Consider the following 15,336-nt stretch of genomic DNA (forward strand, 5'->3'; position numbering starts at 1 on the left):
TTCTGACACCGCGGGGTCATCAGGAGTCAGAGTCGCCTTGGCAGCAACCGGACTTCCTGGTGTAAGGCGTAAGATGAGCTCAAGGCTGCCCTGCAGTGCTGCGGGGAGAGGTGAACCCTGGGGCACCTGCAGACACCTCCCGTGGGGCCTGGTGCATGGTGGCGCTCAGGGAATCGGTAACTAGAAAATCATCAGGACAAACCTAGCACGCTCTCCCCTGCCAGCAGCTCCTACAAAAGACAGCCCTCTCCTTTGTGATAGAGTGTGAGAGCAGCCAGCACTGAGAATTCCCTCTCCCTTTCTTTAACAGGCCCCTGGGGGCGAAGTGGTTAAAAGCTCATCTGCTAACCAAAAGGCTGGCAGTTAGAATCCACCAGCCACTCCTTGGAAACCCTAGGGGGCAGCTCTACTCTTGCCCACTAGGGTTGCTAGGTGTTGGAATCAATTCCATAGCAACGGGTTCTGACCCTCAGCACTGCTGACGAGGGATCCTTCTCTGGGGCGGGGGCTGCCCTGGGACTGTAGGGTGTTGAGCAGCATCCCTGGCCTCTACCTCCTCGATGCCAGTAGCACCCTACCCCTAGTCGTGACAACCACAAATGTCCCCAGACATCACCAAGTGTCCCCTGGGGGCAGAACTGTCCCCGCACCTGGTAAGACTCACTAAAAAAAAAAAAAACCCACTGCCGTTGAGTCGATTCCTCATAGCGACCCTATAGGACAGAGTAGAACCGCCCCATAGAGTTCCCAAGGAGCGCCTGGCGGATTCGAACTGCCGACCTTTTGGTTAGCAGCCATAGCACTTAACCACTACGCCACCAGGGTTTCCGAACCCTCCGTAAGCCATGTCAAAAGCCACACTCAGAAAGTCACTTGCAGCACACGTGACAAACAGCCCAAACGAACATATATAAAGAGTTCAGACAAATCACTAAGTGGGAAAACCCCCAACAGAAAGGCCAGCCAAGAACACATCCAGGCAAGTCACCTGAGAAACACCCAAGAGGAAACACTGAACTCACCAGTAATCAAGGAGACACAAACAAGACAACAAGGACGCTGTTCTTGCTTGTCAGCTGGACAAAGATTTACGCACCAGAGTTGGCAGGGTGGGCAGGAATGTGAAACGGTGCGTTGCCGTCGGTGGTCAAATGAGTAAATGGGAAGGCCCTCATTTCTACACACAGGTAACACAATGCACATGTGTAATACAACACACAACATACATGCACATCTAACATACACACGCATGTAACACAATACACATGTAACACACAGAACCCACACACGCAACACAACACATACATAACACATAAACACGTAACACACGTAACAAACGTAACACACGTAACCTATGTAGCACATATGCACACACGACACACATGTACTGAACATGCACCCACACAACACACGTTATATACATAGATACACACATACACAGACATGCACATAACACAAACACGTGTAACACACTCATACACAAAGACACGGACACACACACGCACACACACGCTCACGCGCACACACACACCCTGCCACCACCTCACCCAACCGCCATGGATCCCAAGCTCCCCTTCTTGCAGGCAACCTTCCCAAGCACCTCCAATGAAGGACTCTCTTTTGGAACAAGGCTGAGCATGGGCAAGCTAGGCAGGGACCAGGGCGCCAATCTCAGCGTGGCGCCACCGTGCTCTCGCCACCGTGCTCTCCGTCTTAGGGAAGGCTTCTCTCAAGGCCCTTCCCCAACTCTCCTGCCTGTGCCGAGACCTCCTCCCTGGGGGGTCCTCCTTAAGCTTGAAGACACCGCCCCCCCAGGCCCTTGGCTCTTGGAGGGTGCCCCTGAGAAACCACCATGCTGCTTCAAACCCACCTCTTCCCCATTGGACCTCGAGGGGTGGGAACCAGGTGCTTGTAATTCTGACGCCCAGGCCCAGCACACAGAGGGCTCCCACAGGTAGGGGCCAGTGGGTGTCTTGGTCTCCTACGACCACCATCATAAAATACCTTAAAGTAGTGCCTTTAAAGGACAGAAGTGTATCGTCTCCCAGTGCAGCAGGCCAGAAGCCTGAAACCAGGCTATCAGCGTGTTGGCTCCTTTTGAGAGCTCTGAGGGAGAATCTCCGCCCAGCCTCTCTCCCGGCTTCTGGCGGCTCCCACCAATCCTTGGTGTTCTTCAGCTCATAAACCCGTCACTACAACCTCTGCCTCTCTCCTCACAGGGCTGTCTTCCCTCTGCGTGTCTCTTATAAAGGCTCCGCTCGTACTGGGCGCCTGACCTGAGCCACGGTGTCTTCAGTTGCCTCGTAGACATGTGAAAGTTGGACAGTGAATAGGGAAGACCGAAGAAGAATTGATGCTTTCCAGTTAGGGTGCTGGTGAAGAATATTAAATGCACCACGGACTGCCAAAAGAACCACCAAATCTGCCTTGGAAGAAGTACGGCCAGAGTGCTCCTTAGAAGCATGGAAGGCGAGACTTTGTTTCACGCACTTTGGACATGCTATCAGGAGGGACCAGTCCCTGGAGAAGGACATCACGCTTGGCAAAGTAGAGGGTCAGCAAAAGAGAGGAAGACCCTCAACAAGATGGACTGACACAGTGGTTGCAACAATGGGCTCAAGCATGACAATGACGGTGAGGATGGCGCAGGGCCAGGCAGTGTTTCACTGTGTTGTACACGGGGTCGCTATGAGTTGGCACCAACTCGACAGCACCTAACAACAACAAACCTACTGGATGAGGACCCACCTACTCCAGTAAGGTCCCTGGGTGGTGACAATTGTTTGTGTTCAACTACTAACCTAAAGGTTGGTGATTCGAACACACCCAGCAGCCCCACAGAGGAAAGTCCTGGCAATCTGTCTGCATGAAGCCAAGAAGACCCTGTGGAGCAGCGTCCTACACCGCAAACGGGAGGTCTGCGCGAGCTGGAGCCGACTCGATGGCAGTGGGTTTGCTGGTTTGTCTACTCCGGTACACCTCCTGCTAACTAACTGTACCTTCAAAGATATTTCCGAGTCTCTTCCCATGACCAGGGTCTCCGCTGCTGCTCCTCGCACCAAGGCGTCTTCTTACTGCCTACAGAAACGTCGGCTAAGGCTGCGCTAAAGCGGTTTCCACTGGGTTTAGAGAAAAAGTACACATTTTGACTTTACTGAAGTATGCTTCACGAGTCAAAAAAACCCACCCGTTTGAAGGGTATGCGATCTTTAGTTAGCTCATCGAGTTGCGCAACGATTCCCTCTGTCTAGTTCCAGAACATTCCATCACCCCAAAAAGAAACCCTGCACCCATCATCAGTCACTCCCCGCCCCCCAGCCCTGCCCCTTGTAACCACCGATCCCCTTTCTATCCCTACAGACTTGCCTTTTCTGCAAAATTCCCATAAAGGGAATCAGATTCTAAGTTGTCTTTGGCGTCTGGCTTCTTTTTAAACTAGTCCTCCTTTCCACATTTTAAAAGCCACTCACAGCCCTTCTTGGAATAAGACCAGGAAGAAACAGGTCAGAGTTACGAGGTCAGTTCCCAGCCTCAGCTTTGCTTCTAACTTGCTAACAAGAATCCTCCTGAGGCCACTGGCTCGTTTCCCAACCTCCCTTCCTGCCAGGGTAGATGACGGGTTCAAATATTTATCATGGCTAGGGCCGTCGCTCTGCCTTTCCAACGGCTACCAACGGGTCACCATCCACACCAACAGAACTCTGCGATGAAGCTATGGGGGGGGCAAGGGAGGCTCAGTGTAGAATTCTCGCCTTCCATGCGGGAGACCTGGGTTCAATTCCCAGCCAGTCCAACTCATGCATGTCGGTCAGGGGAGGCTTGCTTGTTCCTATGATGCTGAACAGGTTTCAGCAGAGCTTCAGACTAAGACTAGGAAGAAAGGCCTGGCAACCTACCTTGGAAAATCAGCCAATGAACACCTTATGGGTCACAATGGTCCAATCCACAATCGATCGGGGGGATGGCGCAGGACCGGGCAGTGTTTTGTTCCCTTGTGCACGGGGTCACTATGAGTTGGGGCCAACTGGATGGCAGCTAAGAACAACAAAGTCCTTGCACGGTAAGTACTATTATTACCCCTTCTCACAGTTAAGGAAACCAAAGCACAGGGGAATTAACTGCCCCTGTCCGGACGGGCGGTAAGCAGGCTGGTGCCCAAGCTGTGTGAGCCCACCCGGCCAACTTCTCCCCCCTCCCGTGGTTCTCACTCCCAGGATGCCCAACAGCCCCTTTTTATAACAAACATTTCATCACAATCTCCCCCCGAGCCCATGTAAGCCACCTACACACAATCACCACCCCCGTCTGTCAGCGTGTTGTACCGGGGTGGCTGCGTGCTGCGGAGATGCTGGAAGCTTTGCCACCAGTAATTCAAACACCAGCAGGGTCACACTTGGCGGACAGGTTTCAGCTGGGCTTCCAGACTGAGAGACTAGGAAGAAAGGCCTGGTCATCTACATCTGAAAATCAGCCAGTGAAAACCCGGTGGGTCACACCAGAACGCTGTCTGATACAATGCTAGAAGATGAGCCCCCTAGGGTGGAAGGCACTCAGAATACGCAGCGGCCGCAGCAGTGGACTCGAGCAGACCAACGACCATGATGGTGGTACGGGACCCGGCAACGTTTCGTACTATGGTATGTGGGGTCTCCACGGGTCAGGCTCGACGCGATGGCAGCTAAACAACATGATGAAGGTAAGACCAGGAAAAGCAGGCAGCACAGCCTCGAACTTCCTGTCCCGACCTTGCCTGGGGTCACTAGGACCAGCCCCACCAGGACCACGTCCTCCCTCTTCCTGGCGATCCAGAGGCCCAGGACGGAAAACATCGCTGAGCACCGTCAGCCCTTTCCCCTGGCCTGACGCTCGCGGGTACTCTCGGTGGCTAAGACAAACCCTAGGAAACAGCAACCGAGGCTGGAAGATTCCAGCATGCGCAGTGTAGCCGCCACCCCAATGGCAAACCAAGTTCTCACTTTCATCACGGGTTCAAGGAAGCCAACCAGGTATCCGCGTGAACGCTGAACACAGAGAGAAGAGAACATCCCGACACCAACCTGTGCAGGAGGCTCGGCTGTCCTCAGCAGTGACGCTCAGAGTCCAAACAAGCTTTTGCTTCCTAGAAGAAAAACACAAAGCATTCGTTCAGTGCCCCTGGGTCAGAAATGGTGTGCGCACATTTACTGAAGTCAGCATTTTGCTAAGCAAAAGGTGGGAGGTTTGAATCCACCAGGTGCCCCTTGGAAACCCTACTGGCAGTTCTACTCTGTCCTATACAGTCACCGTGAGTTGGAATCGACTCGTGATGGCAACGGGTTTGGGTTTTTGGGTTTTTTTTAACCCACCGATTATCAGACGACAATAAAAACCATTTTGTTAAACACAGAGTTACCATATGACCCAGAAATCCCACTCCTAGGTGTATACACAACGGAGTTGAAAGCAGGGACTCAGACACTTCTGTGCCAATGTTCACTGCAGGACTTTTCAGAAAAGCCAAAAGGTAGAAACAGCTCGTGCCCATCAGCAGAAGAATGGATAAACACAATGTGGGCCATCCACACAAGGGGATATCCAGCCTGTTGCCGTCAAGGCCGACTCATAGCGACTCCATAGGACAGAGTAGAACTGCCCCACAGAGCTTCCAAGGAGTGCCTGGGGGATTTGAACTGAGGACCTTTCGGTTAGCAGCCGTAGCACTTAACCACTATGTCCCCAGGGCTTCCAAGGGAATATCGGTCAGCCACAAAGAGAAATGGAATTCTGATACACGCTATCATATGGATGAGCCTCAAAAAATATTACGCTAAGTGAAACCAGTCCATCGCAAAAGAACAAACTGCGTATGATCTCACTTACATGAAATGTCTATAACAGGCAAATGCAGAGACCAAAGTTCACCGTGGTTACCAGGAGCATAAGGGAAGGGAGAGGGGGAGCCCTAGAGGCACTGAGCTTCTGTCCATGGTGGTAACGGTTACACAACACAGTGAATGTTACCAACATCACTGAATTGTACCCTTAAAAAATACTGAGTTGACAAATGTTTTGTTACATTATTACCACAATGAAAGCATTTGTTATGGATTGAATTGGGTCCCCCCCCCCAAACAGCTGTTGTAAATCCCAACCTCTGTACCTGTGGATGTAATCCCATTTGGGAATGGGTTTCCCTTGTTACGTGAAGAGGCCTTATCAGTGTGACCTGTTGTTTTAAGTCAATCTCTTTTGCGATACAGAGGAGCAGATTAAGCAAGCAAGAATGCCAGGAACAGAGGCTGAGAAGAGACAAGGGCCTTCCCCCAGAGCTGAGAGAGAGACAGTGTGGGGGAGAGAGAGCCTTCCCCTAGAGCTGGTGCCCTGAATTCGGACATCTAGCCTCCTACACCACAAGAAAATAAATTTCTGTTCATTAAAGCCACCCCCTTGTGGTATTTCTGTTACAGCACCACTAAGATGGAAACCCTGGTGGCATAGTGGTTAAGTGCTATGGCTGCTAACCAAAGGGTTGGCAGTTCAAATCCGCCAGGCGCTCCTTGGAAACTCTATGGGGCAGTTCTACTCTGTCCTATAGGGTCGCTGAGTCAGAATTGACTCGACGGCACTGGGTTTGGTTTTTTTTTTTTTAAGAGGCTAAAACACAATGTTTTTTAAAGTGTGTCAAAGTTATCAAACCGACAAACAAAAAGTCCTTTTGCGAGTCCTTGTTTTAGTTACTCTGGCAAACGTCAGGGACAGCACCAGCGTCAGGAGGCGGACTGGTGACGCTTCAGGAAGGCGATTCGTCAGAAGGATCTGTTAGAGCTTTCTGACATGTCTCCCGTAAATTTCCACGCATTTTTAACTAAGCCAAAGGAAAGGAGCCGATGTCTATGCAACCGTTCATCATTTATAAAAAATGTTCACCTGGGACCTTTGACCCTCACGGCCCCCCAAGAGGCAGAGTTGGAGGCTGAGTCAGCCTCTGCCCATGGTGCCCCTGGGGGTCACCAGCTCGTCGGGACATGCCTGGGACTCTCCGGGTTTTAGTGCTGAAAGCCTCCATCCCAGAAGCCCCCTTGGTCCCAGGTGAACCAAGACGTCTGGTCACTGTGCAGACAGGCCACGTCGCCACCTGACCATGATCTCTAGAAAGGCCTGTGTGCGAGGCTGCCCCAGGCTGGGGTCTGGGAACCTGGACTTGGGGAGGGTTCCGACCATTCCCTAACGGATAAAAACAGTTCTCTGGGCCTGAACTGTTTGTGCAAGCAATGCGGTTTATGCTGAACATCTGCTTTCCTTCTGGGAGTCTGGGATTTTATTTTTACAAGCTAAACTGAAAAAACAAAAAAAAAATTTTAAAGTGCTGGCTCCCTTTGCAGGAGCTCAGACCAATGTGTGATCTAAAGTGGAGTGCTGAGGTCCCACCGGCCGCCAGCGGGTGGCGCTCTTGCCGCACGAAAGCGCAAAGTGCCGCCTCCAGTCTTCCAGCCGTTTTGACAGGGGGCCACTTAGGTCACCGGATCCAGTGAGCTGCTCCGGGCAAAAAGGAGAGAGGGGACCCCAGACAGCCCTGCCAGGGCGCTGCAGACAGCGGGGATGGAAGGACGGGAGCAGCGTGCCCAGGGAGCTAGCTGGAGGACAGGACTTCTCGCCTCGACCTTACCTAGGAATAAAATCTTTTACAGCTTTTTATTCTTGAACTAATTATAGACGCACAGAAGTTGCGAAAATAGCACAGAGGTTCTGGGCACCCATCACCCAGCAACCCAATGGTGACGTCTTATATGACGTCAGTACGTTATCAAAACCGGGAACTGGGCAGGCGCCCCACACACGCACTGGTCTGCAAACCGTTTGCTGTGAATGTTCGTAACAGCTTTATTGAGATATAACTCTCATACCATACAATTTACCCACTTAAAGTGCACAATTGAATAGCGTTTAGTAGAGCTTGGCTGCTAATGGAAAGGTCAGCAGTTCCAGTTCACCAGCTGCTCCCTGGAAACCCTGTGGGGCGGTTCTACTCTGTCCTCTAGGGTCTCTATGAGTCGGAATCAACAGCGATGGGTTTGGTGTTCTTTTTTTTTTTTTTGTCTTAGTATATTCACAGAGCCCCTACGTGGTGCAAGTGGTTAACAAGCTCGGGAACTGAAAGGTTAGAGGTTCCAGTTCACCCCAAGGTGCCTCCAAAGAAAGGCCTGCCAGTCTCCTGAAAAACCAGCCACTGAAAATCCTAGGGCGCACAGTTCTACTCTGACACACATGGGGTCCCCGGGGATCGGAACCAACTTAATGGCAACTGACAACAACAACAAAAAAAACATGGCTCCTGTACATCCACCAGGTTGTGCAGTCGTCGCCACTAATTCCAGGACATTCCATCATCCCAAAAAGAAGCACCCATTGGCAGTCACCCCACTCCCACTCCCAGGCCCTGGCAGCCACAATCCCCTTCCTGTCTCCATGGCTGTGCCTGTCCGGACACCTGACGTAAGGGGCATCGCACCACACGTGGCCTTTCCGTCTGGCTTCTCTCACTCGGCACCGCGTTCTCAGGGTCTGTCCGTGGCGTACACGTATCAGAGCTTCACTCCTTTTTATGGCCGAGCAGCATTCCGTCGTGTGGACGGACCACAGCGTGTTTATCCATCATCCGCGGAGGGACAGGTCAGCTGTTTCCACCTTTTGGCTACTATAAACAATGCTGTCGTGAACATCTTTGTGTACTAGAAATCATTTTAAAATGGCCTCAGGGCTCCTTCTCACACTGCCTTCACACCTAAGGAGCCCTGGTGGTGCAACAGTTAAGTGCTCGGCTGCTAACTGAAAGGTTGGCAGTTGGAACCCACCCAGCAGCTCTACGGGAGAAAGACCTGGCAATATCCTCCCATAAACATCACAGCCTACCCCTGAGAATATGGCCCCAGGACACCCTTTTAACTCAGTAATGAAGTCACTCCTGAAGTTCACCCTTTGGCCAAAGATTAGACAGGCCCATGAAACAAAATGAGGCTAAAGGGGCACACCAGCCCAGGGGCGGGAACTGGAAGGCAGGAGGGGACAGGAAAGCTGGTAACGGGGAACCCAAGGTCGAGAAGTGGTGATTGTTGACATGTCGTGGGGTTGTTAACCAATGTCATAAAATAATATGCATACTAACTGTTTAATGAGAAGCTAGTTCTGTGAACCTTCATCTAAAGTACAGTAATAAAAAAATAAAAATAAAAAGATCACAGCCTAGAAAACCCTATGGGTCAGCTCGGCTGTGTCACATGGGGTTGTCATGAGTTGGAACTGACTCGATGGCAACAACAACCTTCACCCCTACCAACGACAAACGTATCTCTGTGCCCAGTCCTTTAGTGCCAGCCAGTGGCTGTCCTTGAGCCCCTGGGACTTGAACAGTGGGGGGCAGGTGCAGGGCCATGGGCTGTCCCCAGCCCCAGACCAGCACTGGGTAGAGGGGAGCACAGCGTGGCAACCACCCCCTACACACACACAGCTCTGCCTTGGTGTGGCAGGGTTGAGTCCTGCCAAAGACATGCTGCTGCCACACCAGCTGGTGCCAGGGTGTCCCCAGTGACCTTCAGTGGCTCACCCGGAGAAAACGCTGGCTTTTCCCTTTCCTTGTAGGATGACACCAGCTCGCCTGGAAGGCAGCTGTGGCCGAGGGTTGGGGGCCTCTGACCAGACCAGACTACGGGATTTGCAGAGCCCAGGACAAAGTGAACTGCCGGCCCCTTGTTCCAAAATTGTTAAGAATTTAGTATGATCCCATTTATAAGAAATATTTAGAACTGGCAAATGCACAGAGACCCAAGATTATTCACGGTTCCCAAAGGGAGGTGGGGCGGACGCGGAGTCGTCGCTGGGGGGCGCCGAGCGTCTGTTAAGGGTGAGCGAAACGGAGAGAGGAGATGGCTGCCCAACATGACGAACGTAATAAAGGTCACTGAATTTACACGTAAAAACGCTGAAATGGCAAACGTTTTGTTATATGTATCGTTAGCAAAATTGCAAAAACAAATTGGATCCCTGCACGCTCTAGCCCCCACACAAAGGAAGCAGCCCCTATGACAAGGCCTCTGTTCTCCGCTCTAGCTTCAGCTGTGTCGTTTGCAACTTTTTTTTTTAATATATGTAACAAAACGTTTGCTGATTCAGCAATTTTTACATGTGCAATGCAGCGACACCGACGACACGCGTCACGTGGAGCAACCACGACCACTAACAGAACTCAAAACCAAACCCGTTGCCGTCAAGTTGATTCTGACTCTTAGTGACCCTATAGGACAGAGAGGAGCTGCCCCAGAGAGCTTCCGAGAAGCGTCTGGTGGATGTGAACTGCCAACCTTTTAGTTAGCAGCCGAGCTCTTAACCACTGCGTGACCAGGGTTTCCAACAGAAACCCAGAGCCCCCTAACTAAGACTTCCCCTTTCCCCTCCCTCCTGCCCCTGGGAACCACTGATAAGCTTTGGTCTCTACGCACTTGGCTATTCTAGATGTTTCATAAAAGCGAGATCCTACAGTATTTGCCCTTTTGTGTCTGGCTGATTTCACTCAGCATCATGTTTTCAGGGTTCACCCACACTGTGGCAGGCATCAGGACCTCGTTCCTCTATGGCTAAGAGATGCCCCATTGTGTAGAGGGACCACTTTGCGTTTATCCATTATCTGTGGATGGACCCTTGGGTTGTCTCAGTCATCCGGTGCTGCTATAACAGAAATACCACAAGTGGATGGCCTCAACAAACAGAAGTTTTTTCACTCACAGTCTAGGAGGCTAGAAGTCTGAATTTAGGGCGTTAGCTCCAGGAGAAGGCTTTCTCTCTGTGGGCTCTGGGGGAAAGCCCTCGTCATCAATCTTCCTCTGGTCTAGGAGCTTCACAGCACAGGGGCCCCAGGTCCAAAGGATGTGCTCTGCTCCCAGTGCTGTTTCCCTGCGGGTATGAGGTCCCCACCCTTGTCTCTCTGCTCCCTTCTCTCTTTTATATCTCAAAAAAGGTTGGCTTAAGACACAATCTAATCTTGTACCTCGAGTCCTGCCTTATTAACATAACTGGCTCTAATCCCATCTCACCAATATCAGGGATAGGATTTACAACACGTAGAAAAATCACATCAGGTGACAAAATGGTGGACAATTACACAATACTGGGGATTGTCAAGTCGACAGATTTTTGGAGGACACGGTTCAATCCGTGACACCACCTTTTGAGCCACCGTGAAGAATACTGCAGTGAACATTGGTGTACAAGTGTCTGTTTGAGTAGTTACTGTTCAATTCTTCTGTTCAAGTGGAATTGCTGGGTTCTATGGGTCTATACGTGGAGTGGAATTGCTGGGTTCCATTGGTCTATGACTAGGAGTGGAATTGCTGGGTTCTTTTTTTTTTTTATGGGTCTATACGTGGAGTGGAATTGCTGGGTTCCATGGGTCGATGACTAGGAGTGGAATTGCTGGGTTCTATGGGTCTATGACTAGGAGTGGGATTGCTGGGTTCTATGGGTCTATGACTAGGAGTGGAATTGCTGGGTTCTATGGGTCTATATGTGGAGTGGGATTGCTGGGTTCTATGGGTCTATGACTAGGAGTGGAATTGCTGGGTTCTATGGGTCTATGACTAGGAGTGGAATTGCTGGGTTCTATGGGTCTATACGTGGAGTGGAATTGCTGGGTTCCATTGGTCTATGACTAGGAGTGGAATTGCTGGGTTCTTTTTTTTTTTTATGGGTCTATACGTGGAGTGGAATTGCTGGGTTCCATGGGTCGATGACTAGGAGTGGAATTGCTGGGTTCTATGGGTCTATGACTAGGAGTGGGATTGCTGGGTTCTATGGGTCTATGACTAGGAGTGGAATTGCTGGGTTCTATGGGTCTATATGTGGAGTGGGATTGCTGGGTTCTATGGGTCTATGACTAGGAGTGGAATTGCTGGGTTCTATGGGTCTATGACTAGGAGTGGAATTGCTGGGTTCTATGGGTCTATACGTGGAGTGGAATTGCTGGGTTCCATTGGTCTATGACTAGGAGTGGAATTGCTGGGTTCTTTTTTTTTTTATGGGTCTATACGTGGAGTGGAATTGCTGGGTTCCATGGGTCGATGACTAGGAGTGGAATTGCTGGGTTCTATGGGTCTATATGTGGAGTGGGATTGCTGGGTTCTATGGGTCTATATGTGGAGTGGAATTGCTGGGTTCTATGGGTCTATACGTGGAGTGGAATTGCTGGGTTCTATGGGTCTATGACTAGGAGTGGAATTGCTGGGTTCTATGGGTCTATACGTGGAGTGGAATTGCTGGGTTCTATGGGTCTATGACTAGGAGTGGAATTGCTGGGTTCTATGGGTCTATATGTGGAGTGGAATTGCTGGGTTCTATGGGTCTATATGTGGAGTGGAATTGCTGGGTTCTATGGGTCTATACGTGGAGTGGAATTGCTGGGTTCTATGGGTCTATGACTAGGAGTGGAATTGCTGGGTTCTATGGGTCTATACGTGGAGTGGGATTGCTGGGTTCCATTGGTCTATGACTAGGAGTGGAATTGCTGGGTTCTTTTTTTTTTTATGGGTCTATACGTGGAGTGGAATTGCTGGGTTCCATGGGTCGATGACTAGGAGTGGAATTGCTGGGTTCTATGGGTCTATATGTGGAGTGGAATTGCTGGGTTCTATGGGTCTATATGTGGAGTGGAATTGCTGGGTTCTATGGGTCTATACGTGGAGTGGAATTGCTGGGTTCTATGGGTCTATGACTAGGAGTGGAATTGCTGGGTTCTATGGGTCTATATGTGGAGTGGGATTGCTGGGTTCTATGGGTCTATATGTGGAGTGGGATTGCTGGGTTCTATGGGTCTATGACTAGGAGTGGAATTGCTGGGTTCTATGGGTCTATATGTGGAGTGGAATTGCTGGGTTCTATGGGTCTATACGTGGAGTGGAATTGCTGGGTTCTATGGGTCTATGCCTAGGAGTGGGATTGCTGGGTTCTATGGGTCTATGACTAGGAGTGGAATTGCTGGGTTCTATGGGTCTATATGTGGAGTGGGATTGCTAGGTTCTATGGGTCTATATGTGGAGTGGGATTGCTGGGTTCTATGGGTCTATATGTGGAGTGGGATTGCTGGGTTCTATGGGTCTATATGTGGAGTGGGATTGCTGGGTTCTATGGGTCTATGACTAGGAGTGGAATTGCTGGGTTCTATGGGTCTATACGTGGAGTGGAATTGCTGGGTTCCATTGGTCTATGACTAGGAGTGGAATTGCTGGGTTCTTTTTTTTTTATGGGTCTATACGTGGAGTGGAATTGCTGGGTTCCATGGGTCGATGACTAGGAGTGGAATTGCTGGGTTCTATGGGTCTATGACTAGGAGTGGAATTGCTGGGTTCTATGGGTCTATATGTGGAGTGGAATTGCTGGGTTCTATGGGTCTATATGTGGAGTGGAATTGCTGGGTTCTATGGGTCTATACGTGGAGTGGAATTGCTGGGTTCTATGGGTCTATGACTAGGAGTGGAATTGCTGGGTTCTATGGGTCTATATGTGGAGTGGGATTGCTGGGTTCTATGGGTCTATATGTGGAGTGGGATTGCTGGGTTCTATGGGTCTATGACTAGGAGTGGAATTGCTGGGTTCTATGGGTCTATATGTGGAGTGGAATTGCTGGGTTCTATGGGTCTATACGTGGAGTGGAATTGCTGGATTCTATGGGTCTATGCCTAGGAGTGGGATTGCTGGGTTCTATGGGTCTATGACTAGGAGTGGAATTGCTGGGTTCTATGGGTCTATATGTGGAGTGGGATTGCTAGGTTCTATGGGTCTATATGTGGAGTGGGATTGCTGGGTTCTATGGGTCTATATGTGGAGTGGGATTGCTGGGTTCTATGGGTCTATATGTGGAGTGGGATTGCTGGGTTCTATGGGTCTATGACTAGGAGTGGAATTGCTGGGTTCTATGGGTCTATATGTGGAGTGGAATTGCTGGGTTCTATGGGTCTATACGTGGAGTGGAATTGCTGGGTTCTACGGGTCTATGACTAGGAGTGGAATTGCTGGGTTCTAATGGGTCTATATGTGGAGTGGAATTGCTGGGTTCTATGGGTCTATACGTGGAGTGGAATTGCTGGGTTCTATGGGTCTATGACTAGGAGTGGAATTGCTGGGTTCTATGGGTCTATATGTGGAGTGGGATTGCTGGGTTCTATGGGTCTATATGTGGAGTGGGATTGCTGGGTTCTATGGGTCTATGACTAGGAGTGGAATTGCTGGGTTCTATGGGTCTATGACTAGGAGTGGAATTGCTGGGTTCTATGGGTCTATATGTGGAGAGGAATTGCTGGGTTCTATGGGTCTATACGTGGAGTGGAATTGCTGGGTTCTATGGGTCTATGCCTAGGAGTGGGATTGCTGGGTTCTATGGGTCTATGCCTAGGAGTGGAATTGCTGGGTTCTATGGGTCTATATGTGGAGTGGGATTGCTGGGTTCTATGGGTCTATATGTGGAGTGGGATTGCTGGGTTCTATGGGTCTATATGTGGAGTGGGATTGCTGGGTTCTATGGGTCTATATGTGGAGTGGGATTGCTGGGTTCTATGGGTCTATATGTGGAGTGGGATTGCTGGGTTCTATGGGTCTATATGTGGAGTGGGATTGCTGGGTTCTATGGGTCTATATGTGGAGTGCGATTGCTGGGTTCTATGGGTCTATATGTGGAGTGGGATTGCTGGGTTCTATGTTAACTTTTTGAGGATCCGCCAAACTGTTTTCCAGAGCAGTTGGCCCCACTGTACATTCCCACCAGCAGTGGATGAAGGATTTGCATCCTGAGAACCAAAAGCCACAGAGCTTGTTATGGACTGACTTGTGTCCCCCCAAAATGTGTGTCGACTCGGCTAGGCCGTGATTCCCAGTATGGTGTGGTTGTCCTATATTTTGTCATCCAATGTACTTATCCTCTGTGCTGTAAATCCTGCCTCTATGATGCTAACGAGGCAGAATTGGAGGCAGTTATGTCAGTGAGGCAGGACACAATCTACCGGGTTAGGCTGTATCTTGAGTCAGTCTCTGTTGAGATATAAAAGAGAGAAGTGAGCAGAGAGAAGAGGAGAGGGACCTCATTACCACAAAGAATGAAGAGCCAGGAGTTGAATGCGTCCTTTGGACCGGGGGCCCCTGCACTGAGAAGCTCCTAGACCAAGGGAAGACTGATGACAAGGACCTTCCCCCAGAGCCGAGAGAGAGAAAGCCTTCCCCTGGAGCTGGCACCCTGAATTCGGACTTCTAGCCTCCTAGACTGTGGGAGAATAAACTTCTGTTTGTTGAAGCCGTCCACTTGTGGTATTTCTGTTACAGCAG

The 15,336-nt window shown here is 50.4% G+C and overlaps 1 protein-coding gene across 2 annotated transcripts in view; it reads right to left on the reverse strand.

The window, feature by feature from the left end:
* Positions 1-15,336, reverse strand: part of GNG7 (G protein subunit gamma 7) — a 193,859-nt gene that overhangs the window by 119,053 nt on the left and 59,470 nt on the right. For both annotated transcript variants that reach the window (XM_064280212.1, XM_064280211.1), the window contains one exon: positions 5,058-5,119. The gene's annotated coding sequence lies outside the window, so the exon portion shown is untranslated. The remainder of the gene's footprint in view (positions 1-5,057; positions 5,120-15,336) is intronic.

This window comes from Loxodonta africana, chromosome 3 (assembly GCF_030014295.1).
Source record: "Loxodonta africana isolate mLoxAfr1 chromosome 3, mLoxAfr1.hap2, whole genome shotgun sequence".
Lineage (NCBI taxonomy): Eukaryota > Metazoa > Chordata > Mammalia > Proboscidea > Elephantidae > Loxodonta > Loxodonta africana.